The following is a 27,350-nucleotide window of genomic DNA, read 5'->3' on the forward strand; positions in this document are numbered from 1 at the left end:
TCTCCGCAAAAAGAAACACATGTGGACTAGGGCAGAGGGAAACCTCCACGGTTTACAGTGGGAGCCCTCATGGAAAGATGCCTGTATTGTTACTTGAGAGAGACAAGGGAAGCTTTGCGAGTTCACTGGTTTCCTTTCCCATCCTATCAGTGGATAAAGGCAGCAGCGATTCAAGGGTAGTGGGTTTGTGCTCAAGTGTTTTCAGCTGGTCTGTGGTGCAGTATTCTTGATTGGTCTCTTTCAGTGCTAAGCAGGTCCTCAAGAATACTGCCCATAGGTGAACCCACTGCTCTTCAGAGTGACAGCTTCTTTAACAGTCAGGGAGGGAGAGAAGATGGCTAACCATCATTCCCTCGTCACCCAGCCACAAACACCAATACTCCCAGGAAAGCAATCTTTCCTTTGGGATATCAGCAACTGATTGCTCTTGGTTAGCACAGAGCAGAGTCAGAGCTCCTTGGGACTGGCTGGGCACTCGCTATGTGGGGGACAGCCTCATTCGCCTTACCTGGGACCCATACATCCAGGGAATTGGAATGGGTACACTCAGGGCCAAAGTTTTTCATTTCAGCTGAGAATGGAAATAAATCTGAGAATGAATTGTCTAGTTCCATGTTTCTTTTGGCCAAGAAGTGAGGATAGCTCCCTCCTGATACCTCTGACCCTGAATACACACAAGCATTCCTGGTGGGCGCCTTGAAATGTCCTGGGCTTATCTTTGTCAACAGAGTACTGGGAGGCCATTTTTGAGGGTCCCTGTGGCCCAGCATATCCCAGAGTGACAAGAATTTGGTCAGACTTCCTAGTTAAAAGAAGAGGAAATGGATCTGAGACAATGGGCCTCAATGGACAACAGGGAGATCTGAGCTTGAAAAAGCAACAGGGTGGAGGAGAAGACACAGAAGACCAAACTTGTCTATTAACAGAAAAGAATGGGTTATGGCAAGAAACTGCAGTGACTGGAACAATCTCTTGGCAACATGGTTGTCTCAGGAGTAAGAACCCTGTGTGTGCTAGGACAAAGGGATAACTCCTGCATTGTTCCTTCACAAGGAGAGGGAACGTTTCTGGCATTCGATATTGTTTTTTTTTTTTCTTTTGTTTTGTTTTTTCCTGTCCTCTGAGGCAGTCATGCTACACAGTTAGCAGTTTCTGGTTTGTGGCTGACCCTCAAGTATTTAGAAATTGGCTCTGTTGCACTGGTCCTTGAATGGGTTGTTTCTGCACATTTTGCAGGTCCTGAAGTATACTGCAAATGGATGAACTGTCTGCTGTTCAGATGAAGGCATCCATAGCAGCCGGTGGTTGGAGTTCTGCTGTATAACTATTGCCATGCCAACTCCAGGGTTTCAAGTGCCAAGTCATCAGTCTCAGGGGTCAGTGGATCCTCTTGTGTATCAGAAACTGAATGCTTTGTTAGCTGCGGAGCAGTGTGAGAAATTTCCACCAATCACCCATTTCTCACAGGTTGTCTGTGCCTAGTGGGAACCAACATATAATTAGAGAAATCAAAAAGAACGAGGCACCTGGGATGCTCAGTCTGTCATGTGGCTGTCTCTTGATTTCAGCTCAGGTCACAAAGTCATAGTTGTGAGGTCTTACCTGTATCAGGCTTTGTACTCATAGAGTGTTGCCTGCTTCAGATTTTCTATCTCCCTCTTTTTGTTCCTACCCCCACTCATGGCTGTGTGTGTGTGTGTCTTGCTCACTCAAAAATGGTAAATGTTGAAAACCAGGTTTCAAAAAAAGAAAGAAACCCAGTGACAGAATGGGAATGGACACATGGAGGTACAGAGTACTTCTTTTCCTATGAGAAAGGGATGAAGCACAGAATAGAGTGACTAATATAATCTACCTGAAGCTGGCTGTCTTCATAATTGTAAGCACCTCCGCACTGGAGAATGGGGAAAACACCACTGGGTTTACCTGGAAGCCCAGTCCAGAGGAAATCTTCACCTGCAATTCAAATCAGAATGGGATACAACTGAAGATGTATTGTATGGCTCAGTGTTTTCTTCTTGCAGAAGGACTGGTATTCTCCTTACTCCTTTGGGCCTGCCTACAGGCAAACTTTCCATGCTGGGCCCCTCAGAAGCGCTAGGTTTCCTCATGTACACATAATTCTGTAACACATGTGGGGCGAGGCCCCATTGCACCTCCCTATTCCTGGCACCTTTGTGCCTCCCTATTCTCGGGGTATCTTTGCACCCCTCCCTCTAGTCTTGGGGTGCAAATCTGGCTTACCCAAACTCGGGAGTGAGCACTTTATGGCTTTGTATTTCTTTATGCCATATGAACCCATTTGTGTAAGCCCAGGGGATTCCTAAGCTTATCCCCCACAGCTCCCCCTTTTTGTTTTTCTTGGTTCTTTTAGCTTCGTGTTCCGGGACCATCATGATGAGCTTCTGGTCATTCTTTTGCTTTTGGATGGCTTGGAAGGTGATTCTGCAAAGACATAAGCAGAGACACAGTAAAAGCATTCCACTTCTCAAAGTTATCCAGAATGTGAGATGGGTGCCAGCTGTAAGTGAGAAAGGATTTAGGACATGCCACATTTCCCAAGAACCAGCCCATTCATTTTTAAGCTGGTACTCTGCATATTGTAGCTGTTGGCTCAAGTCATATCTAAAACTATATTATTAGAGAGGTGGGAACAAAAGACACTGTGACAGTGTTTCTGGACAGCATCCCAAGCTAAGGAATGCCAGTCATGCAGATAGGCTGGTAGTTAGGGACACAGGGAAGTTTAGAGTGGAGGAAAAAGGCCTCCTGTCTTTCTCCAATCAATTCTACTGCAGCCTCAAGAGCTTCGAGGCGGGCCAAGACTTGTTTATCAGTGGAAGTCTGGCTCATGAATTCTTTGGTGGTGTTGACCATAAATTTATTAAGGACATGGGCTGTCTTGATAGTATGATCAAGGCTGATTCCAGCTACAATGGCAGAGGTGATAACGCCTACTACTGCTAGGATGCCCACGGTTAACAGGCCAACAATTCTTTTCTGCCTTGCAGCAGAGTACCAGTATTGAACAAGCTTGGAAAGTGCACCTAGTCTTAATGGGTGCATATAGGGCTCAGAGATATTAACAGGAACCCAGGTTGAGACATGCTCTCTAAGTACTAAAGAGAGAGGAGATGTTTAATTGGGTGATGTTATCATTGCTTACGCAGGACATAAGCCAACCTTGGGAGGAAGAGACATTATAATTATTTTCTAGTTGTTGGATCTGTAAGGTGGAGGTCGCAAAGAGAACATAGGGAGAATGGATGCAAATAGTGGTCCATGCAAATTGGTTATTGAACAGGGAGACCCAAGTTAGATTAGTGTGTTGTTTCACATAAATGTCACCATGGCTAATAGTACGAGTGAGGAAGGGAAGACTTAGCTTCCAAAGATTAACACGCCAAGGTCCTTTTAATTTCCCTTTATGTGCACAAATTACAGGGCCAGACAAGCCTCCGTTTTCTTAAAAAGTATCCTCCCTATTAAGCTGGCCAAAGGTTATGGTCTTATTAGAATATTTTGTTTCAAGATGTCCTCCAGGACCCCTGTCAGTAATAGTCCAATTACCCCAGTGAAGATTATGCTCAGTTTCTCCATAAGGTTGTCCAGGGGATAATGTTCCAGGGGGTGGGGGGGTGGGTCTGAATATTTGAGACTAGAGCAGGCTATAACATTAGGAGTATGAGATGTGCTTGTTTTTTGAGGTATATCAAAGCTTGTGGCTGAGAAAAAGGTAAAATTGTCTGTCCTTGTAGAGGTTTGGGGCTGTACTTAGCAAAAGCCAGTTGATTTTTAGTTTAATATGAGCAGAAAAGTTGATGAGGCCGGTAACACACATAAGGAGGTGCTGAAGTAAGCCACCATTGAAGTCTTGGCATATAAAGCCAATGCTCTTGTTCAGTTTGGAAGGGCAGGTTAAGATTGGCTCCTTCCATGAACTCTGCCAGAGTCCAGTTCCAGCAGGTCCAGGTGTTCCCAAAAGATGAACAGCATCAGCAAAAAAGTGAAAAAAAATAAAAGAAAAATAAAAATGGACACAGACAACAGCAGTGTGTTGAACTGGCCACTTTGTTGTGGCAAACGTGGCATTATATTCGTTAACAATTTTCCTTATAGCGTACGTCATCTATGTTTTCTAGCATTACCTAATTCTAAAAATGTTCCTATGTGTAATCACACTTTAAGGAATAACATGGTTATTTTCTCATTATGTTTCCTCCTGCCCTTTGCTTATTGATTAATTTCTTACATTATTTTCATTATGTATTTATGTTTATCTATAATCTATAAAGCATTTGCTTTGCTGTTGTCATGAAAAGTCATCTATCTCTCAACACCTCAAGTGGAACAGTTACAAGGACATGACCTCTTAGTTGTTTCCCTGAACCATTTGTGGCTTGAGGAACAAAAGTGTTCGCCTCAGTCCAGGGGCCAGGAGGGGGCCAAGAGTGCCTTAGGAACACATGCCTTATACATTCTCAGAGAGACAATGCACCTAGAACTAATGAACCATTCTGTACTTTAACCGACTAGGTTCAGTCATCACCTGGAATGCCTCCTGGGGGCCAAGTGGGCCTAGGGGTTGGAGTAATTTGTACCCATAGATATATTCTTTTGTTGCCAGAGTGGGGCTTTCAAATCCCTTTGTCCCTCCTTTGCTGGCAAATGTATGAGGCTATCCTTCCTTTAGGTAGAGGAGTCTTTATAGGGGGTGGCAAGGGCTAAATGTAGGGCTGCACAATTCCTTGCAGAACCTTATTTCTTTCCCGATGGTTCTTTTCCCAGGGGGCCTGTTGAGGGAAATTCCCCAACAGACAATTCCCCAGGTACTTTATTAAGGCCAAATTACATAAAAGCAGGAGTACAAGAAGCTTCACTGTCGGTGGGCTGCCCTGCAGCCCCGATCCGTCCACTGCCTGGGCCCTGCCATCAGGCTGGTTGGATAGCTCGGCTTCCGGCAGTATACAGAGGGGGAACTTTGGCTTCTGGTGTGCTTCTGGCCATCATATTAGTAGAGAGGGGCAACACTGGCTGTGTCCTATGAAGAATGTGCTTCCATGTGATGATCAGATTGTGGGACAAGGACTCGGTGCTCTATTCAAAAGCATTTTTGCGTGCTGACCACGTCCGGGATCATGGTGCATATGTACAAACTGTTCTTTAGATTGAGGGTAGCTCCCTCCATTAGGGGCAGTGGTCCATGTGGCTACCGATTTGCATGATACTGTAGCCTGCCTACAACCAGAGGCTCAGGGACAGGGGGACAGGTGTCCTTTGGGACATCACCTCAGAGAGCCCTGTATTGGGTTAGGAAAAGTTTGGAATCTCACCCCTAAACTGGGACCTTGGTTGGTGTAGGTGACAGACACAGGGTAGGGTAACCGTGTGTGAACTGAGACCAAGTTAGAAATGCAGCAATGGAAGAGGAATGACTACAAGGTGAGCCAAAGCTATGCATTCAAATGCACATGGAGGAAACCGCAGATGGAGACCATGACCTTTCCTTCTCCTTGCCCCACACAGGAATTGGGATCCACCCTCAACCACGGGCTTTGACTTCCCATGAGCATTCTCCCTGGGCACCTTCACAGGCCCTGGGTATGTGGAGGGCCACATCATTCTGAACCCAAACTGAAAAGGGCCCAGTGCAGTACCTCTATCACCATCACAGGCATACCACCAAACCCCCAAGTTGAAACAAGAGGATATTTTTCTGAGACACTGTCCTAGAATAGTGTCCATGCAAACCCTATTTCATCAAAAAAGTTTAGGAGCAGAAATGGAGACACACTGCCAGAATTATTTACCACAAATGAGATTTGGAGAAAGTTGAGAATGAAGTACCCAGTGTAGTCTCTTATCAACCAGGTCATATTGAGAATCAGAAAGGCCTGTGGGCTTAGACCTAGGGGGCCCTTTGAAGGACTACACCTGCGAGTCCTATCAGCAAGAAGCCTGCCTTATTTCTTTAGGAGGCAGTGATTTTTGGCTTGGTCTATCCGTGCCATTTTCCCCATCAGTAGTGGAAGGCAGAAGGGTTTGAGCTGTAGCCAGGGGGTTCTGAGGGCTCTTATTCAGGAATCTGCTACAAATTTTTTTTGATTCCTGTGTGAGCCAGATTGTGAATACATGAGCTAGTCAGGTTCTTGTAAACATGAACACTGCCCCTCAGTGTATCTAGTCTCAGATATACATCCAAATATATACTGCATCCAAATCATTGCAAAGGAAAATTTCATTCTCTCTCATGGCTGTGTAATATTCCATTGTATGTATATACCACATCTCCATCCATTCCTCAGCCAGTGGACATTTGAGCCCTTTCCCTAATTAGCTATTTTTCATTGTGTTGTGAAAAACACTGGGGTGGCTGTGTGCCTTTGAATTCTTATTTTTGTATCCTTTGGATAAATACCTCATAAGGCAATTGCTGGATCATAGGGCAACTCTAAGTTTTAAAGGGTAAGCAATTTTTTCAATTAATTAATTTATTAGAGACGGAGAGATTGAGAGAGTGAGAGATGGAGAGGAGCAGAGAGAGATGGAGAGAGAATCCCAAGCGCACTCCATGCTGTCAGTGCAGAGCCCAACAAGGGCTTAGTCCCATGACTGTGAGATCCTGATTGGAGTGGATATCAAGAGTCAGGTGCCTCACTGACCATGCCACCCAGGTGCCCCAGGGCACTCGTATTCTCAACATTCGATGAAACTTTGGACTGTTTTCCGGAGTGGCTGCACCAGTTTGCATTCCCATCCAGTGTCAGAGGGTTTCCCTTTATCCCCAAACTTGCCAACACCACTTGTTTCTTGTGTTGTCAAATGTAGCCCTTCTGAAAGACGTGGGTGATATCTCATTGTAGTATTGATTTGTATTTGCCTGATGATGAGTGATGTTGAGCCTCTTTTCATGTGTCTTTGGGGAAGGGTCACCTTGTGTGCTCCTCTGTGTGCTTCTCTTCCTCTCCCTCTTTCCTCAATGAGGGCTCCCTCTCCTCTGCAGTACCCTTGATATATTTCTCCCCCAAACCCCTCTCTTCACTTCCTAGTTTCTTTGATGTGGCTTCTTCTCTCCCTGTAACCGTGGCCTTGGTTCTGTCAGTCTTCGTGTTGCTTTCTGGGGTATTTAGAATGATTTGCTAGTGAGCTTGCTACATTCACGGGATGAGACTACAACGGCTGCCATGCTAGCTCTCCCAACACACGCTAATAAAGAATGTTTCAGCAAACTGTCTATGAGATGTATGTGAAAGGCTACATGAAAGACACTTGAGCAGTGTCATTTCAGGCAGTAAACCACAAGGTGTGGGTGGCATCTGGTGGGTGTATTGAGAGGTATATGTGTGGTGTGTGTGGTGTTTGTGGTGTATGTTGGGAGTAGTTGTGATTGAGTGCACGATCCTGTTCTGTATGGATGGCATGTATGTTGTATATGTGGTTTGTTTCTGTGTACTGCATTTGTGTGGTGAATGTGATGTGTGTGTATGGTGTGTCGGTGGTTTGTAGGTGATGTATGTGTCTTTCTGTGTGGTCTTTAAGTGTATATATGTTGTGATTTTACTATATATGTCATGTATGTATGCTCCACATAGAATGTATGTTCGTGTATGGTCTTTGTATGGCATGTGTGTTTTGTATGTGGTGCATGTGTGGTTTTGTGGTGTGGCATACGGGTGGAGTTTGTGCAATATAAGTGTGGTGTGTGTGGTGTGCATGGTGTCTATATATCATAGATGTATGGATTCTCATGGTGTGCTTATTGTAGATGTGGTGTCTGTGTAGTATATGTGTGTTGTGTGTGGTATATGTTTGGCATGTATGTGGAGTATATATGGAGTGTGTTTGTGTGGCATATGTGTGTAGGGTGTGTATATATGTGTGAGTGTGTGATATGTGTATTATGTGTAGTAAATAGTGTGTGGAAGATATTTGTGTGATGTGTAAGTGGTGTGTATGTTGTAACTGGGTGAGGTGTTTGTGTGGTATTCACGGGTTATGTGAGGTATGTGTTTGTACTATCTGTTGCTGTGTGTTCGGTGTAAGAGTGGTGTAGCTGTATGGTATATGTGTCACATTTGTGTCTATATGTGCAGTGTGTGTGGTGTCTTTGTAGTTGATGTGTAGAGGAGTTGGCATCTGCCTTCTGTATATGTGGTGTAGGTTTGGGGTGTGTGGTGTCTATGTGGAGGGTGTATGTGTGGTTTGTTTGGAAATTGTGTGCTATATATGTGTTGAGTGTGGTAATCCTGTGTGAGGGTTATAACTAGGTGTGTGGGGCATGTGTGATCTGTGTTGGATATGTTTGTGGCACATGCATGGTGAGTGTGTGATATATATATGGTGTATTTAATGTTATTTGTAGATGATATATGTGTGATGTAGGTGTGTATTTAGTATGAATGTGGCTAATGCAGAGGGCAACGTGTGTGGAATGGGCAGGGTGTGCGTGTATGTGTGTTATAAGTGTCTTGAGAGAAGTGTACATGTGGTCATGTGTAGTGTGTTTGTCATATATGTTTTGTATTTGTGTTGTTTGTGTATTGTGATATGTGTGATATATGTTTGGTTTGTGTAATTCGTGTGTTGCATGGTTGTATGTTAGTTGAAAGATGGTTTCCCCAAAGTGCAGTTTGACAGAGTTGAGTATATGTCACTTTCCACATAGGCCCTGCATATGTTTTCAAACACTTCTAACTTAGTGATACAAGAGGTTAGTTGAAAGATGGTTTCCCCAAAGTGAAGTTTGACAGAGTTGAGGATATGGAACTTTACGTAAAGTCCCTGGATAGGTTTTCAAGAACTTGTACCAGAGTGAAACTAGATGTTAGTTGAAAGATGGCTCCCCAGAGTGTTCTTTCACATTGTTGACTATATGGCACGTACCTTGTAGGTTCCACATAGTTTTCAAACAGTTTTCATTTAGTGAAAGAAGATATAAGTAGAAAGATTGTTTCACCACAGTGTTTTTTTCACATAATTGAGTATAGGGCACTTTTTGCTTAAGCCACCATAGGTTTTCAAACACTTCTAACTTAGTGAAATAAGATGTTGAAAAATGTTTTCCACAGTGTTGTTTCGCAGAATTGAGTATATTGCATTTTCTGCGTTGACCCCACATATGTTTTCAAATGGTTCTACCTTTGTGAATCAAGATGTTAGTTGAAAGATGGTTTCTCCACAGTATTCCTTCACAGGGTGGAGTAAATGTCACTTTCCACATCGTTCTCCACATAAAATTTCAAATAATTCCAACTTAGTGATACAAGATGTTACTTGAAAGATGGTTTACCCAATGTGCAGTTTCACAAAGGTGAATATGTGGCACTTTCAGTATAGGCCTCCCATCATTGTTCAACCTCTTCTAACTTCGAGTAAGGAGATGTTAGTTGAATGGTATTTTCCCCAACGTGTTGTTTCACATAGTCGAGTATATAACACTTATCATATACGTCTGCATATGCTTTCAAGCTCTTCTAACTTAGTCAAACAAGATGTTAGTTGAAAGATGGTTCCTCCGCAGGATTGTTTCAGAGTATCAAATACATGTCATTTTTCACATCGTGCCCCACATAGGTTTTCAAACACTTATGACTAAGTAATACAAGATGCTATTTGAAAAATGGTTTCCCCAAAGGGCTGTTTGACACAGTTGAGTGTATGGCACTATCCGCATAAGATCCCACAGGTTTTCAAACCCTTCTTACTTGGTGAAACAAGATGTAGTTGAAAGATGGTCTCCAGGGAGGAGGGGCCAACATGGCAGAGAAATAGGGGGATCCATACATCCTGTGTCTCTCAAACAAAGAAGTGTAGAAGCCAAAAGACTGAACACCAGAGCCTAGGAGGAAAAGAGACTGAATCTACTAGGAAGAAAATGGGAAAGCTGGAAAAAAGATAGGTGCTTAACTGCAAACTGGGGGAGATAAAAAGAAAAAAGGCCGCGTGGTCACAGAGGGGAGGGACCCCCTTCTGGGGAGAGAGGAAGGGAAGAGAAAGAGCGGTTAGGGAAGTGCAGGACCATAGCTGGACAAGAGAAAGACCTCGGACTGAGACTTAGAAGGATCTGATCTCTAACTGCGGGGCTTTCTTTGGACTGGGGCTGGGTCCCTGTTCATGCACCTGGGGAGGAGGGGAGCCAGGCCTGGGTGTGGTGGTAGGTCAGAGGCTCAGTCAGTAGCTGGAGAAAGCAGTTCCATCCCTGGAGGGCTGCATGATAGCACAGAACCTGTCTGCATCTGCCACCCTTGGGTGCAGTGGCTGGGCCTAGGCCACAGTCTGCAGGAGGATAATGTGGTCGTTTCCCTGGCACACTGGGAAAAGATAAAGCCTGCCTACATCCACCACCCTGGGGGCTCACGGCCACGAGGGCAGTGGCTCAGTGTGCAGTAGAAGACAGTCCTCCCTGAAGTTCAGTGACACAGACAAAGCAGCCAGGACCACATATCACTGCACTGAGAGGCGCTTCCACAGTGGCAGAGTGCATAGAGTGGGACTTTGAATCCTAGCCAAGCCCAGGGTCGGGGGAGTTGGCTGATAGAGAAGGACTGCCCATCTACGCCTGATGCACAGTGAGGGCCACTCTAAAGGAGTCCACCGGGTCCTGCTCCATGGAGAAGAGACTAAGGAATCACCATTTTCCCCTCCCCCGCCCCCACCACCCCCAAGACAAGGCCTCTGTGATCACTCCTGGGCCCACAGAGGAGGTGGGTTCAGATTACACCAAACCATGCCCCTTTGCACTGGGTAACTGTGTATCCACCAGAGCAGCACAGACCCTGAGGACAGCTATTACCTACAAGTGATGCAGCATTGCCTGGATTAACTCTAGGTCAATTCTGGATACAAAGATATATTCTCCACCCCCACCCCCCATTTCTCCTCCTTATCTCTTCCCTCCCCTAGGCTAGTTACTCTGGTTATTGGTCTGTCTAAAGAGACATATTTAATCCATTGTCTTGATACATGTTCTATACCTCTTTCTTTATACTCCTTTCTCTCTCTCAGGAATAATCAAGCCATATAGTTTCTCTGCCTGGGTATTTTATCTTGGTTTTGTTTTCCCCACCCCCTGCTTTATTTTCCTGTCTCTCTCTGGATTAAGCCTTTTAGTCTCTCTGCGTAATCAACATTTACTTTTTCTCCCCCCTCCCCACTCCTGTCATTTCTCCCTTTGTATGTGCTCTTCTTTCAGCACCACCCCCCACTCTCTTCTTTACTTGTAGTCAGTGTTTTAGGTTTTTTTCTTTTTACTCTTGGTTGTTTTTGTTTATTTGTTTGTGTTATTTACTTGTGTGTTTGTGTATTTTGTCTCCTGTTTGTCTATCTGTTTTCCTTTACAGGACTACTGCAAAGAACAAATCAAAGCACACCTGGTGGAGGGTACGAAATATTACTACGAGTAGGGTAATAAAATAACCAAAGTCACAACAAAAGAGAGCAAGTAACAACCCCTTAAAAAACACCTTCTGAAGGACCACGCTCTGGGCAGTGTATACCCTCCATTAATATAGCAGTGCTCACAGGTACAGAGCACCCAAACCTTTAAAACGCACAAGGGACAGAAAACTAGCTAAACCGACAAAATGGAAGAATTCTCCTCAAAAAGAACTCCAGGAAGTAGGGACAGCTAACGAATTGATCATAACTGATTTCAGCAATATAAGAAACAAGAATTTAGAATAATAGTAATAAAATTAATCGCTGGGCTTGAAAAAAGTATAGAGGACAGCATAGAATCTATTGCTACAGAGATGAAGGGACTAAGAAATAGTCATGAGGAACTAAAAAATGCTATAAATGAGGTGCAAAAAAAAAAAAAAAAAGAGATGGCCATAGCACAGATTGAAGAGGCAGAGGAGAGAATAGGTGAACTAGGAGACAAATTATGGAAAAAGAGGAAGCTGAGAAAAGAGAGATAAAAAAAATCCAGGAGTATGAGGGGAGAATTGGAGAACTAAGTGATGCAATCAAGCACAACAATATCCGTATCATAGGAATTCCGAAGAGGAAGAGAGAGAGAAATGGGCTGAAGGTGTACTTAAACAAATCATAGCTAAGAACTTCCCTGATCTGGGGAAGGAAAAAGGCACTGAAATCCAAGAGGCACAGAAAACTCCCTTCAGACATAACTTGAATCAATCTTCTCCACAACATATCATAGTGAAACTGATAAAATACAAGGATAAAGAGAAAATTCTGAAAGCAGCTAGGGATAAACAGACTCTAACTTACAAAGGCAGACACATAAGAGTAGTAGCAGACCTATCTACTGAAACTTGGCAGGCCAGAAAGGAATGGCAGGAAATCTTCGATGTGATGAACAGAAAAAAAATATGCAGCCAAGAATCCTTTATCCAGCAAGTCTAGCATTCAGAATGGAAGGAGAGATAAAGATTTACCCAAACACAAAAACTGAAGGAATTCACCACCACTAAACCAGCTCTACAAGAGATCCTAAGGGGGATTCTGTGAGTTAAGTGTTGCAAAGACTACAAAGTAACAGAGATATCACTACAAGCGTGAAATCTACAGACATCACAATAACTCTAAACCCATATCTTTCAATAATAACACCAAATGTAAATGTACTATATGCTCCAACCAAAAGACATAGGGTATCAGAATGGATAAAAAAACAAGACCCATCTATTTGCTGTCTACAAGAGACTCATTTTAGACCTGAGGACACCTTCAGATTGAAAGTGAGGGGATGGAGAACTATCTATCATGCTACTGGAAGTCAAAAGAAAACTGGAGTAGCCCTACTTATATCAGACAAACTAGACTTTAAATTAAAGTCTGTAACACGAGATGAAGAAGGGCATTATATAATAATTACAGGGTCTATCCCTCAGGAAGAGCTAACAATTATAAATGTCTAGGCGCCAAGTATGGGAGTCCCCAATTATATAAAACAATCACAAACGTAAGCAACTTTATTGATAAGAATGTCGTAGGGGCGCCTGGGTGGCGCAGTCGGTTAAGCATCCGACTTCAGCCAGGTCACGATCTCACGGTCCGTGAGTTCGAGCCCCGCGTCAGGCTCTGGGCTGATGGCTCGGAGCCTGGAGCCTGTTTCCGATTCTGTGTCTCCCTCTCTCTCTGCCCCTCCCCCGTTCATGCTGTGTCTCTCTCTGTCCAAAAATAAATAAAAAACGTTGAAAAAAAAATTAAAAAAAAAAAAAAAAAAAAAAGAATGTCGTAATTTCAGGGGACCTTAATACTCCACTTACAACAATGGACAGATCATCTAACAGAATCAATAAAGAAACAAGGGCCCTGAATGATACATTGGATCAGATGGACTTGACAGATATATTTAGAACTCTGCATCCCAAAGCAACAGAATATACTTTCTTCTCAAGTGCACACGGAACATTCTCTAAGATAGATCACATACTGGGTCACAAAACAGCCCTTAATAAATATAAAAGAATTGAGATCATACCATGCACACTTTCAGACCACAATGCTATGAAACTTGAAATCAACCACAGGAAAAAGGCTGGAAAACCTCCAAAAGCATGGATGTTAAAGAACACCCTACTAAAGAATGAATGGGTCAACCAGGCAATTAGAGAAGAAATTTAAAAATACATGGAAACAAATGAAAATGAAAATACAACAATCCAAACGCTTTGGGATGCAGCAAAGGCCGTCCTGAGAGGAAAATACATTGCAATCCAGGCCTATCTCAAGAAACAAGAAAAATCCTAAATACAAAATCTAACAGCACACCTAAAGGAACTAGAAGCAGAACAGCAGACACCCCAAACCCAGCAGAAGAAGAGAAATAATAAAGACCAGAGCAGAAATAAACCATACAGAATCTAAAAAAACTGGAGCAGATCAATGAAACCAAGAGTTGTTTTTTTTGAAAAAATAAACAAAATTGATAAGCCCCTAGCCAGGCTTCTCAAAAAGAAAAAGGAGATGACTGAAATAGATAAAATCATGAATGAAAATGTAATTATTACAACCAGTGCCTCAGAAATACAAGTAATCATCAGGGAATACTATGAAAAATTATACGCCAACAAACTGGACAACCTGGAAGAAATGCACAAATTCCTAAGCACACATACACTTCCAAAACTCAAACAGGAAGAAATAGCAAACTTGAACAGACCCATAACCAGCGAAGAAATGGAATCAGTTATCAAAAATCTCCAACAGATAAGTGTCCAGGACCATATGGCTTCCCTAGGGAATTCTACCAGACATTTAATGCAGAGATAATTCCTACTCTTCTCAAGCTGTTCCAAAACATAGAAAGGGAAAGAAAACTCCCAGACTCATTCTATGAAGCCAGCATGACTTTGATTCTCAAACCAGACAGAGACCCAGTAAAAAAGATAACTACAGGCCAATATCCCTGATGAATGTGGATGCAAAAATTCTTAGTGAGATACTAGCAAATCGTATTCAACAGCATATAAAAAGAATTATTCACCATGATCAAGTGGGATTCATTCCTGGGCTGCAGGGCTGGTTTAACACTCGGAAATCAATCAATGTGATACATCATATTAATAGAAGAAAAGAAAAGAATCATATGATCCTGTCTATGCAGAAAAAGCATTTGACAAAATTCAACATCCTTTCTTAATAAAAACCTTGCAATGTTCTAGTTTAAACAAAGTGCATTCTTCTGAGGCTCTTGCTCTGAATGGCTCCCGGGTAGAACCTAGTTTGAAAAATAGAGCTATAAAATGCAAATAGGCACCTGGAAGACAAAAGCTGTTCATTACAGAAGACAATGGGCTAAAGTTAGAATTCAGTGCCTACTTCTGTCTCCTGGCAGGCTGGCTGTCTGGGCAGAAAAGAACGCCTGAGAGCTGGTGGAAAAGGAAACCTCTATTGGCTGTACATGAGAGTGAAAATTTGCAGGAGTTCCGTATTTTCATTAACAAACAAGAAAAGCTGTATTTGGCGATTTTTCCTGTCCCTCCCATCAGGAAATAAATGCACCATTGATATAGAGGCAAGGGTGTCCTGCTCCCAGCTGGTTATCAAGTGTTTGGAACCTGGACCTGATACAGCAGTTCTTCAAAGGGCCTTTTCTGTGTTCACCAGGTCTGAAGAATAGTGTGCATATGGGAATCATGTTTGATACAGAATGAAGGCATGTCTTCCCTTTACTGCATTTAAGCAGAGCTGGCCAAGCACAAAGCACTCAGTGAAAGAAGGCCATCCTTCCCTTGATTTGAAGTTAGTGTTTGCTCTCACATAGCAATGGACCACAGTGGCAAGTTAGCACCAATCTTTGGGTTCTGCTTGTGTGAAGTGAGTGACGGCCCAGTTGTCCCTGAATATGACCCAAGACTTAGAAAATTGCAAATTGGTGGGAATGGCTACAAGGGATGCCAAGTCTTTACATTACTGATGGTAATGAGTTATGCTAGCCACGTTTATCTACCTTCATTTCTCCTTGCTTCATGTGTAAGGCCAGTCCCTTTGCAAACTTTCATGAGTACCTACCCACATCTATCCATATTCATCTTGGCACCTTCATATGCCCTACACCTCTCATTGCGAACAGAGTTCTCATAGGAAGTTACAAGAGGTCCTGCTGCCAATCTATGCCTGAGTCACTAGCACTCAGCCAGAGGCCCCAGTTTAAATTGGAAGATATTGCTGGGAGACACCGAATCTGAATGGATTCCAGAGAGATGTTAGTTTGAAGAAAGGAGCAAAAGGATGGAAATAAATAGGCAAAGGGCCAAAGTGTTTCATTACAAAGGAGAGCAAGATGAAGCTGAGAAGGACATGCCTAGCACCATCTCCTGAGAGGCAGCAGTTGTCTATAGTAAGAAACACCGGCGAGCAGGGGCAAAGAGAAGCATTCATTACTTACACCTGGGTGCCCATGTGGCAAAAGGCTTGCACTTTTCTTTAAGAAAGAGAAAGAAGGCTCCTGATCTTGGCTCGTTTGTATTCCCTACCCATCAGGACATAGAAAGGGAAGTGATTCAGTGATAGCAGGTTAGGGGTCCTGTTGGTGCTTTAGGTATTGTCACCAAGTCATGGTGCAGTATTCCTTGTAAGGGCTTTTTTGGGCTGAATTGTCCTGAAGTCTACTGTGCATGCCTGATCCACCTGCCTTATAGGATGAAGACATTTCAGTCAGCCAGGGAGGGAGGCAAGCTGGCCACCCACCATGGGGATTACCATCGCCAGACAAGCAACAGGTGCTCATGGACAGGAAGGTCATTCTTCTTTGAGATGAAAGAACAGATTGCTCTCACATAGCACAGGACCAGAGTGGTAGTTTACCACAAATCCTAGATGCAGCTGTGTGGCTGACAGACCAGTTCTGCCTGGTTGTGACCCATGACCTAGTTATGAAAACAGAAAATGGGTGGGAAGGGTTATAAGGAAGGGCAAGCTTCTACATTACAGAGGAGATTAGGATAAAGTTGGGAATGAGATGTCTAATATAGTTTCTCCTTCATCCAGAAGTAAGGCCAGCTCCCTCCTAAGCCCTGGCATTGCCTGCACATGGACACTCTGCTGGGCATTTTCAAAGACCCTATGCCTCCCATTGTCAGCATACTTCTCAAAGGTAAATAATGATGGGTCCTGTGTCCCAATTATGCCAGAGACATCAGGACTTGGCCAGATTTCCCAACTTAAAGGAATGTATATTTCTCTGAGATACTCACTCTGAATGACACCTATGAAGAAACTAGTTTGCAAATGTTAGCATTAGGGACCAGGAGATGGTAGTGACCTCTTTGCCAGTAGTGCAGAGCACTCCCCGAAGGGTTGAGTTGAGGGCGAGTGTTAGGTGAGGGTGAGGCTTATGGATTGTGTTCCTAGGCCTCTAAGGTGATGGTGAGGGTTAAGGTTGGGTATTTGCCTACAATCATTCACTCCAGCTTCATCCCAGTTGTTGCAAACAGCACAAATTCCTTTTCTATTCCTAAGTAAACTTGTATCAGTCTTGTGTCCCAAATTCCTTGTTTGGTCTGACCTGAGATCCGGGTCTGAGTAGGGATAGTCATGACTAGGGTTAGGGTTAGGGCCTGGCAGTTTGTAGGGGTCAATTTTTCAGCAATGCAGAACCCTCCCTCTAGGGCTGGATTGAGGGCAAAAATCAGGATTTGTGACAGGCTTTGGTCTCAATTCAAGGGCTAGGCTGATTTTGTGGTCTAGAGTTAGGATTTTGATTAGAATCCTGCTCTCGAGGCTGCATGCCAGTCCTTGCATCCTGGTCCTTACAAGTGACATTGCATCCATCTTTGTTCCTAGCCAAGTCATCTTGCATCATTCATGTGTCACAATCCAGTTTTATCCTTGGAACTAGCACTCAGGCTCAAGTAGGGCCAGCCCAATGGCTAGGATTAGGGTTAGGCTGTGAAAAATTGCAAAGGTCTATCTGCTGGCAGTGCAAAGACCTACACAGAGGGCTCAATTGAGCCTGAGTGTCCATCAGGGTTTGGTTTGGGGTAAAGGGCTAGGCTGATTATATGGCCTAGGATAGGGTTTTTACACAGAATCATACACTCTGGCTCCATCGTGGTCTTTGCAAATGGCACCATTTCCTCTTATGGACTTGGGTGAGCAACTTGGGTCAGTCATGTGTTCCGAATCCATTGTTTCCTCAGAGCTAGCATTCAGGCCCATTCAGGGCCGTGGCTAGGGTTATGGTTAGGGCAAGGAAAATGGTAAAGGCTTATTTTCTGGAAGTGCGAAGATGTACACAGAGGGCTCAGTTGATGTTAAGTGTCAGTGTGAGGGTTGGCCTTAGGTTCTGCTTCAGGTCTGATCTTTGCAACCAGCACCATTTCTTCTTATGTGTCCGATTGAGCCATCTTGAGTCAGTTATTTGTCCTAAATCCCCTGTTTCTGTCATCTTGTGATTCAGGCTTGGGTCGAGATGGACCTATGGCTAGGGTTAGTGTTGGGACCCAGAAGATAGTAGGGGCCTATCCACCAGCAGTGCCAAGCCCATCACAGAGAGCTCAGGTGATGGTAACACTAAGGTAAGTGTGAGGCTTAGTTTTTGGCCTCATGAGTTAGGTGGATTGTGTGACTTACGGTCAGGTTTTCACACAAAATCATACTTTCTAGTTCCATCCTCATGCCCAATGGCACAGTTTGCCACTGTGTCCCTGCCTGCATCAACTTCAGTCAGTCTTGTGTCCCAAATCCATTGTTTCTTGAGACTTGAAATGTGGGTTTGGGAGGACCACACCCATAGGAAAGGTTAGCGTTAAGGCCCAGGAGACAATAGGTCCCTATCCTCCAGCAAGGCACAATGCCCTCACTATAGAGGTCTTTGAGGATGAGGGTTAGGGTGAGGGTCAGCCTAGGTACAGCCCAGGGTACAGGGGCTGGGCTGATGGTATGCGGTCTGGTTAGATTATCTGTCTGAATCCTACTCTTTTGCTCCATCCCAGTCATGGCCAAGAGCATGGATTCCTTCTGTGTTCCTGGTTGAATAATCTTGCAGTGGTCATGTATTCCAAATTGGTTTTTTCCCCATACATAGGATTTTGGCCAAGTTAGAACCAGTGACAATGCTAGAATTAGGGTTAGAGCCCAGGAAATGGTAGGAGCCTATCTGCTGGCAGGGAGAAGCCCTACCTGGAGGACTGAGTAGAGGGTGATGGCCAGAGTGAAGGTCAGTCTTCAGGTTTATATTCAGAGGCTAAGCTGTTGGTGTGGATTATGGTTAGGGTTTCACTCTGAATCCTACTCTGTCACTTGATCCGGTCATTGGAAATGGCAATGATTCCTTCTACTACATACATGGCCAAGTAAACTCACATTAGTTCTGTGTCCCCAAATTGTGGTTTCCAAAGATCTGTATTCTGGAACCAGGTAGGGCCAGAGCCATTGTTAGGGTTAGGGTTAGAGTCTATTAGATGATAAGAGATTATTCACCAGCAGTGCAGAGCCTTCCCTGGAGGGCTGAGGTGAGGGTGAGTTTTAGGGGGAGGGTCATGTTCAGGGGCTATGATGATGGTATGAGTTAGGGTAAGATTCTCTCTCAGAATCAAACTTTCTTGTTCCATCCTGGTTGTTGCAAAAGGCATGCTTTTTTTTCTCTGCTTGGGACTGAATAACCTTGCATCAGTCATGTGTCTCATTTCTGTTGTTACCACCAACCTTAGATTCAGGCTTGTAAAGAGCCAGGGCCATGGCTACAGTTAGCTTTAGGCACCAGGAGATGGCAGTTGCCTGTCCAGCACTGATGTGTAGCACTTCCCAAAGTTCTGATTGGAGGGCAAGTGTTAGGGTGAGGTTCAGGCTTATGGATAACGTTCAGGGCTAGGGTGATGGTGAGGGTTAGTCTTAGGTGTTGGCTCACAATCCTACATTCGAGCTTCATCCTGGTCATTGCAAACAGCAGAACTTCCTTCTCCATTCCTGTTTGAGTTATCTGGAGTTAGTCCTGTTTCCCAAATTCCTTTTTTGGCCAGACCTGGGATCCAGGCCTTGGTAGGAACAGTCATATTTAGGGTTAGGCATAGGGCCTGGAAGATGGTAGTGGTCCATCCACCAGCAGTGAACAACTCCCCACAGAGTGCTGAGCTGAGGACAGCTCACAGTGCTGAGCTGTCAGGATTTGTGACTGGCTTTGGTTCAAGGTGCAAGGCCTAGGCAGTTTGTGTGGTCCAGGGTTAGGATTTTGCTCAGAATCCTACTCTTTGGCTGCCTCTTAGTCATTGAAAATGGCACCATTAGCTTTTTTGTCCCTGGTCGAGTCATCTGGGATCAGTCATGTGTCACAAATAGTTTCCTCAGAGCTACCATTCAAGCCCTATTAGGGTCAGAGCCATGGTTTGGCTTAGGGTTAGTGCATGAAAAATGGTAAAGGCCTACTTGGAGGGCTCAGTTGAGAGAATTTGTTAGTGTGAGGGTCAGCCTTAGGGTCAGGTTCTGTGGTCAAGAATACTCTCTACAGCATTGGTATCATTCAGAATATGAGGAGAGTTTCTCAGACTACCAAAAACTAAACAGATCATGATGACTAAACCAGAATATCAAGAAATATTAAAAGGAACTCTTTCAGTGGAATTGACAGATGAAAAGTGTCAGTATAAAAGTAGAAAATACAATGCAGTGAAATGAATTTTTTTGTACAGAAACCATTCAAAGAATTCACAGAAAAGGATGGAAAACATATATCATATACCTCAAACGTGTGGAGGAAAGGAGAAAACAAGGGGTTCAGTCAAATTATGATCAACTTAATGTAGACAGCTATATATAGTAGAGGTTATATACAAACCTAAAGGTTGCCAAATATCAAAAACCACTATAATGCACAAAGAATTAGCATAACGGAATCCAAACATATCACTAAAGAAAATCAGGAAAACGTGAAAGAGATAATGTCATGAAAATGATCAGAGAAAATCTTCAAAAAAATCACAAGTAATAAAATGGTATCCATCAATAATGACTTTTAATGTAAAGGGGCTAAATTAATCCATTAAAACCATAGGGAGGCAGAATGGATTAAAAGACAAGACCCACCCACATGCTGCCTACAAGAGACCCATTTTATTTTACTATATTATATTATATTATATTTTATTTTATTTTCAATATATGAAATTTATTGTCAAATTGGTTTCCATACAACACCCAGTGCTCATCCCAAAAGGTGCCCTCCTCAATACCCATCACCCACCCTCCCCTCCCTCCCACCCCCCATCAACCCTCAGTTTGTTCTCAGTTTTTAACAGTCTCTTATGCTTTGGCTCTCTCCCACTCTAACCTCTTTTTTTTTTCCTTCCTCTCCCCCATGGGTTTCTGTTAAGTTTCTCAGGATCCACATAAGAGTGAAACCATATGGTATCTGTCTTTCTCTGTATGGCTTATTTCACTTAGCATCACACTCTCCAGTTCCATCCACGTTGCTACGAAGGGCCATATTTCGTTCTTTCTCATTGCCATGTAGTACTCCATTGTGTATATAAACCACAATTTCTTTATCCATTCATCAGTTGATGGACATTTAGGCTCTTTCCATAATTTGGCGATTGTTGAGAGTGCTGCTATAAACATTGGGGTACAAGTGCCCCTATGCATCAGTACTCCTGTATCCCTTGGGTAAATTCCTGGCAGTGCTATTGCTGGGTCATAGGGTAGGTCTATTTTTAATTTTCTGAGGAACCTCCACACTGTTTTCCAGAGTGGCTGCACCAATTTGCATTCCCACCAACAGTGCAAGAGGGTTCCCGTTTATCCACATCCTCTCCAGCATCTATAGTCTCCTGATTGGTTCATTTTGGCCACTCTGACTGGCGTGAGGTGGTATCTGAGTGTGGTTTTGATTTGTATTTCCCTGATGAGGAGCGACGTTGAGCATCTTTTCATGTGCCTGTTGGCCATCCGGATGTCTTCTTTAGAGAAGTGTCTATTCATGTCTTCTGCCCATTTCTTCACTGCGTTATTTGTTTTTCGGGTGTGGAGTTTGGTGAGCTCTTTATAGATTTTGGATACTAGCCCTTTGTCCAATATGTCATTTGCAAATATCTTTTCCCATTCCGTTGGTTGCCTTTTAGTTTTGCTGGTTGTTTCCTTTGCTGTGTAGAAGCTTTTTATCTTCATAAGGTCCCAGTAGTTCATTTTTGCTTTTAATTCCCTTGCTTTTGGGGATGTGTCGAGTAAGAGATTGCTACGGCTGAGGTCAGAGAGGTCTTTTCCTGCTTTCTCCTCTAGGGTTTTGATGGTTTCCTGTCTCACATTCAGGTCCTTTATCCATTTTGAGTTTATTTTTGTGAATGGTGTGAGAAAGTGGTCTAGTTTCAACCTTCTGCATGTTGCTGTCCAGTTCTCCCAGCACCATTGGTTAAAGAGACTGTCTTTTTTCCATTGGATGTTCTTTCCTGCTTTGTCAAAGATTAGTTGGCCATACGTTTGCGGGTCTAGTTCTGGGGTTTCTATTCTATTCCATTGGTCTATGTGTCTGTTTTTGTGCCAATACCATGCTGTCTTGATGATGACAGCTTGATAATAGAGGCTAAAGTCTGGGATTGTGATGCCTCCTGCTTTGGTCTTCTTCTTCAAAATTACTTTGGCTATTCGGGGCCTTTTGTGGTTCCATATGAGTTTTAGAATTGCTTGTTCTAGTTTTGAGAAGAATGCTGGTGCAATTTTGATTGGGATTGCATTGAATGTGTAGATAGCTTTGGGTAGTATTGACATTTTGACAATATTTATTCTTCCAATCAATGAGCAGGGAATGTCTTTCCATTTCTTTATATCTTCTTCAATTACCTTCATAAGCTTTCTATAGTTTTCAGCATACAGATCTTTTACATCTTTGGTTAGATTTATTCCTAGGTATTTTATGCTTCTTGGTGCAATTGTGAATGGGATCAGTTTCTTTATTTGTCTTTCTGTTGCTTCATTGTTGGTGTATAAGAATGCAACTGATTTCTGTACATTGATTTTGTATCCTGCAACTTTGCTGAATTCATGTATCAGTTCTAGCAGACTTTTGGTGGAGTCTATTGGATTTTCCATGTATAGTATCATGTCACCTGCAAAAAGCGAAAGCTTGACTTCATCTTTGCCAATTTTGATGCCTTTGATTTCCTTTTGTTGTCTGATTGCTGATGCTAGCACTTCCAACACTATGTTAAAGAACAGCGGTGAGAGTGGGCATCCCTGTCGTGTTCCTGATCTCAGGGAAAAAGCTCTCAGTTTTTCCCCATTGAGGATGATGTTAGCTGTGGGCTTTTCATAAATGGCTTTTATCATCTTTAACTATGTTCCTTCTATCCCGACTTTCTCAAGGGTTTTTATTAAGAAAGGGTGCTGGATTTTGTCAAAGGCTTTTTCTGCATCGATTGACAGGATCATATGGTTCTTCTCTTTTCTTTTATTAATGTGATGTATCACGTTGATTGATTTGTGAATGTTGAACCAGCCCTGCATCCCAGGAATGAATCCCACTTGATCATGGTGAATAATTCTTTTTATATGTTGTTGAATTCGATTTACTAGTATCTTATGGAGAATTTTTGCATCCATATTCATCAAGGATATTGGCCTGTAGTTGTCTTTTGTTACTGGGTCTCTGTCTGGTTTAGGAATCAAAGTAATACTGGCTTCATAGAATGAGTCTGGAAGTTTTCCTTCCCTTTCTATTTCTTGGAATAGCTTGAGAAGTATAGGTATTATCTCTGCTTTAAACGTCTGGTAGAACTCCCCTGGGAAGCCATCTGGTCCTGGACTCTTCTTTGTTGGGAGATTTTTGATAACCGATTCAATTTCTTTGCTGGTTATGGGTCTGTTCAAGCTTTCTATAAGAGACCCATTTTAGACCTAAAGTCACCTACAGATTGAAAATGAGAGGATGGGGTAGCATTTTTCATGCAAATGGTTACCAAAAGAAGGCTGGAATAGCAATCTTATATCAGTCAAAATAGACTTTAAAACGAAGACTGTAACAATAGACAAAAACGTCACTATATCACAATAAAGGGAACAATCCAACAAGAAGATACAACACTTGTAAATATATATTGACCCAACTTAGGACAACGCAAATTCGTTAAACACTTACTAATGAATGAAGGAACTAATTGATAAAAATACAATTCTAGTAGGGGACTTTAACACCCCACTTACAACAATGGACAGACCATCTAAACAGAAAATAAACAAGGAAACATGGCTTTGAATGACCTATTGGCTCAGATGGACAACGGATATATTGAGATCATTCCATCCTAAAACAGCTGAATACATTTTCTTTACAAGTGCACATGAAACATTCTCAGAACATATCCCATGTTAGGTCATAAAAATGGACCTCACAAATACAAAAAGACTGAAGTCATTCCATGCACCTTTTCTGAGAACAGCACTATGAAACTGAAAGTCAACCACAAGAAAACATCTGCAAAAACCATAGATACATGGAGGTTAAATACCATGCTACTAAATAATTAATGTGTCAGTCAGGAAAAGAAGAGGAAGAAGAGGAAGAAGGAGGAGGAGGAGGAGGAGGAGGAGAAAAGAAGAAAAAGAAGAAAAGAAGAAAAAGAAGAAGAATAAGGGGAGTGGGAGGGAGAGGAGGAGGAGGAGGAGAAGAAAGCACCACTGACACAGGATTCTGCCTGTTCTCTGATGTCAAGCACTAACACTGGAGCCACAGGAATGAAACCCCCAAACAAACTCAGCATCTTTATGAGGCTGACATGAAGGAAGTGACCCTTTAAGGTTCCAGGATAAAGCTCAGGATCTACAGGCACCTGGGCTGTGCAAGAGATCTCAGGCTTCTGCCATTCCATTTTCTCTGTCCATCCCAGTGTATACTATTTACTTATGAGGCATCCTCATGTCACCCGGACAATGAGCCCCATATTTCCAAATGAAAACCCTGGTGGCCTAAAAAGGACTGCTATTGTGCTTGAACTGTAGACTCAGTGTAAAGTCTTCTGACATGCCTTTCCCTATCCCAAGTCTTCACCAACCCAAGGCTCCAAGCTTCTCTTGGCTCTCAAAGGCTTCCAGCAAGTATAAAGCATTTATCTAGTAAATTAGAACACAGACATCCATTGATGGAGAGCCAAGGCCAATTGACCCATTCCGATTACATGGAACCCTGGAGAAACCCACTGATAACACAACACACTACAGGAGAACTTGGAAGCCTTTTCTTCTGTACTTATTGTATACCCTATGGGGAGTTAGCTCATCATAATTCCAGATGACCACAGAGTTACACTGCACTACCCTAGTCCTTTCCTCTGGAGGTGGACTAAGGATGGCCCTGTGCCAAGCAGAAACCTACCAATTTCAGGAATTCCTTGACCATGTTTGGGCCTTTGAGCACACAGCTAAGAAAATGGATGCTGCAGCCCCATGGCAGAACTCTATCTTCTTTCTTCTTTCTCTCTTGTCACTTACCCAGGTCTGATTTTTCTTGAACCCACCATCAGTATGTGTGTGCCAGTGCACATGTGGGGACTGGATGGTAAAATGACCACACATGGAGAGCAAGTGGGCACGATTACTCCCAGAACATTAGACTCTCTCATTTCTAAAGCAAACCTGATGGGAGGGATTTGAACCATGGCCTAAAAAGGCAGAGCCCAGCCTTATCCTCTGGATTCTTCCCACCTCCTGTGACCTGGGCCAGTCCTAGTCTCTTTATCAGATCAGTCACTCTATGGTACAATGAGAGCTTGCATAGAGAACTACAAAAGCCAGTTCTCTAGAAGATGGGATGTCAGCTTCCCTTAACACTGCATAGGGTGTCAGGTGGGGAGTGTTCAGCCACACCTGTACACTAAATGTCCCTGTGTGCCTAAAAACCTGCATAAAACAGGCAAACGTTTGGAGCCAAAATTTGGAGGAAAAATCAGGTCTATGCCCAGCACTAACACAACAGTGCATGAATGTGCTCCCTGTTTTAAGAGACATGGTAATGCAGCAAAAGCTCCACTCAAGAAGTGGGTCTTGAGCAACCACCCACCACACTACCACGTACAGTTCCCAGAAGAGAAGGCCTAGATATCAACCAAGCAGAAACACTATATCTCAGAATCATAGAGCCTACTTCTACACCTGCCTCTGCTGCTAGGCATACAGAGATCTGTCCTTCAGAAGGACACAGATCCTTTCCAAAGTGACACAGTGCTCCAATGTCAAAGTTCTTGCTTTGATTAAGGGTGAGGTTTGGGCACCTGCAGTAGATGTCAAAGTAACAGTGACACAACAGACTAAAGATATATTTCTTCTTCATATAAATGATCCCCAGATGTGGCTAGTCTATAACTGATTATGGCTTGCCCACCATTGGAGATCACATATCATTGATCTCCCTGCTCTAACATGTCAGGATATAATTTCCTTTTTTTTAATTTAAAAAGGCAAAATCTATACTTAATGCATTATGGTGGGGCTAGAACATCCAATCATTTACATAACAATTAATTGGTCCTGAAGAAAAATCATTCATTATGAAATAAATTCAGATAAACTAGAACTGGTATGTTGAGCTACACTTTTTTAAATTGATCAAGGATTTGAAGTGTTTTATTATTTTTTTCCCTGAAAACACTTTATCCCAAGGCATCCTATGTTTATGTATGTCTGATTTTCATGTTTATTAAGCACAATGCCAAAACAAAATTGTATGCAGGAGCTAAATTCTCCGAGATAAAATTCTGAGTCAGGATAGAAGGGTCAAAATGGGAGTGTGCAAATAGCAAGATAAAATAATCTGCTCATTTTTTTCCAGTTGTATGCTAAATTTTTATTTAATTCTCATTCATTAACATAGTTAGCATGCAATATTGGTTTCAGGATTAGAATTAAGTGATTCATCTCGAACAGGCAACACCCAGTGCTCATGATAACAAATGCCCACCTCAATACCCATCACCCATCTATCCCATACCCCACCCACCCAGGAAAAGAAATCACTGAATCAATCTCACTGACAATTTCACCAAAGATACTTTGTAAGATACTTAGAAATCAACCTGACCAGAGAGGTATAAGATATGCACTCTGAAAACTTATGAAGGAAATAGAAGATGATACAAAGAAATGAGAAAAAAATTCCATGCTCATGGTTTGGAAGTGTAAACATTGTTAAAATATCTCTTACACCCAAAGCAATCTACAGAGTCAATGCAATCCTTATCAAAGTACCACCAGCATCTTTCACACAGGTACAACAAACAATCCCAAAATTTGCATGAAATCACAGAAGAGCCTGAATAGCCAAATTAATCTGGAAAAAGAAAAGAAAAGCTGGAGGCTTCATTGCGGAACATATTCCAAAGAGCACACACACACACACACACACAAGACAAAAACAAAAACAAAAGCCTAATGATTTACAGGGATCAACTTACGTATTCCAAGTACGCTTGTTTTTATTTTGTCTTTATACTTACAGTTCATCAGTAATATCATAAAATCAACTGTTTGCCACTCAAATATTTAGAATACATTAAGAAAAAATGGGAGAAGAATGTGATATGAAACTTCAGTGGTTCTTTACATTTTCTAATCAGAAGTGTTTCAAAATATTCAAACTCACTATTCCCATATGATAGTAGAATTTGACAGAATTCAACAACCACAAATGACAGACTGCCTTTCACGTGAGTTTAGGTATTTCTATACCTGTGTCAGATATCAGTTACCTGTTTGGAGATCACACAGAATGACTCAAAACTCAACCTCCAGAAGTCTTCCCACTTTAGTCCAATGTTATATCATTGTCTAAATAGCTGAAGACATAAAACAAAGAGTGATGTGTCACTGTGTGTTTAATGCAATCCAAAGAAAGATACCATGCTGCAAAACAATCAGGTTAGATGTGAAATAGAGTACAGAATATAAAACCCAAATGCACTTCG

The sequence above is a fragment of the Neofelis nebulosa genome, chromosome 1 (assembly GCF_028018385.1).
Source record: "Neofelis nebulosa isolate mNeoNeb1 chromosome 1, mNeoNeb1.pri, whole genome shotgun sequence".
NCBI classification, from domain to species: Eukaryota; Metazoa; Chordata; class Mammalia; order Carnivora; family Felidae; genus Neofelis; species Neofelis nebulosa.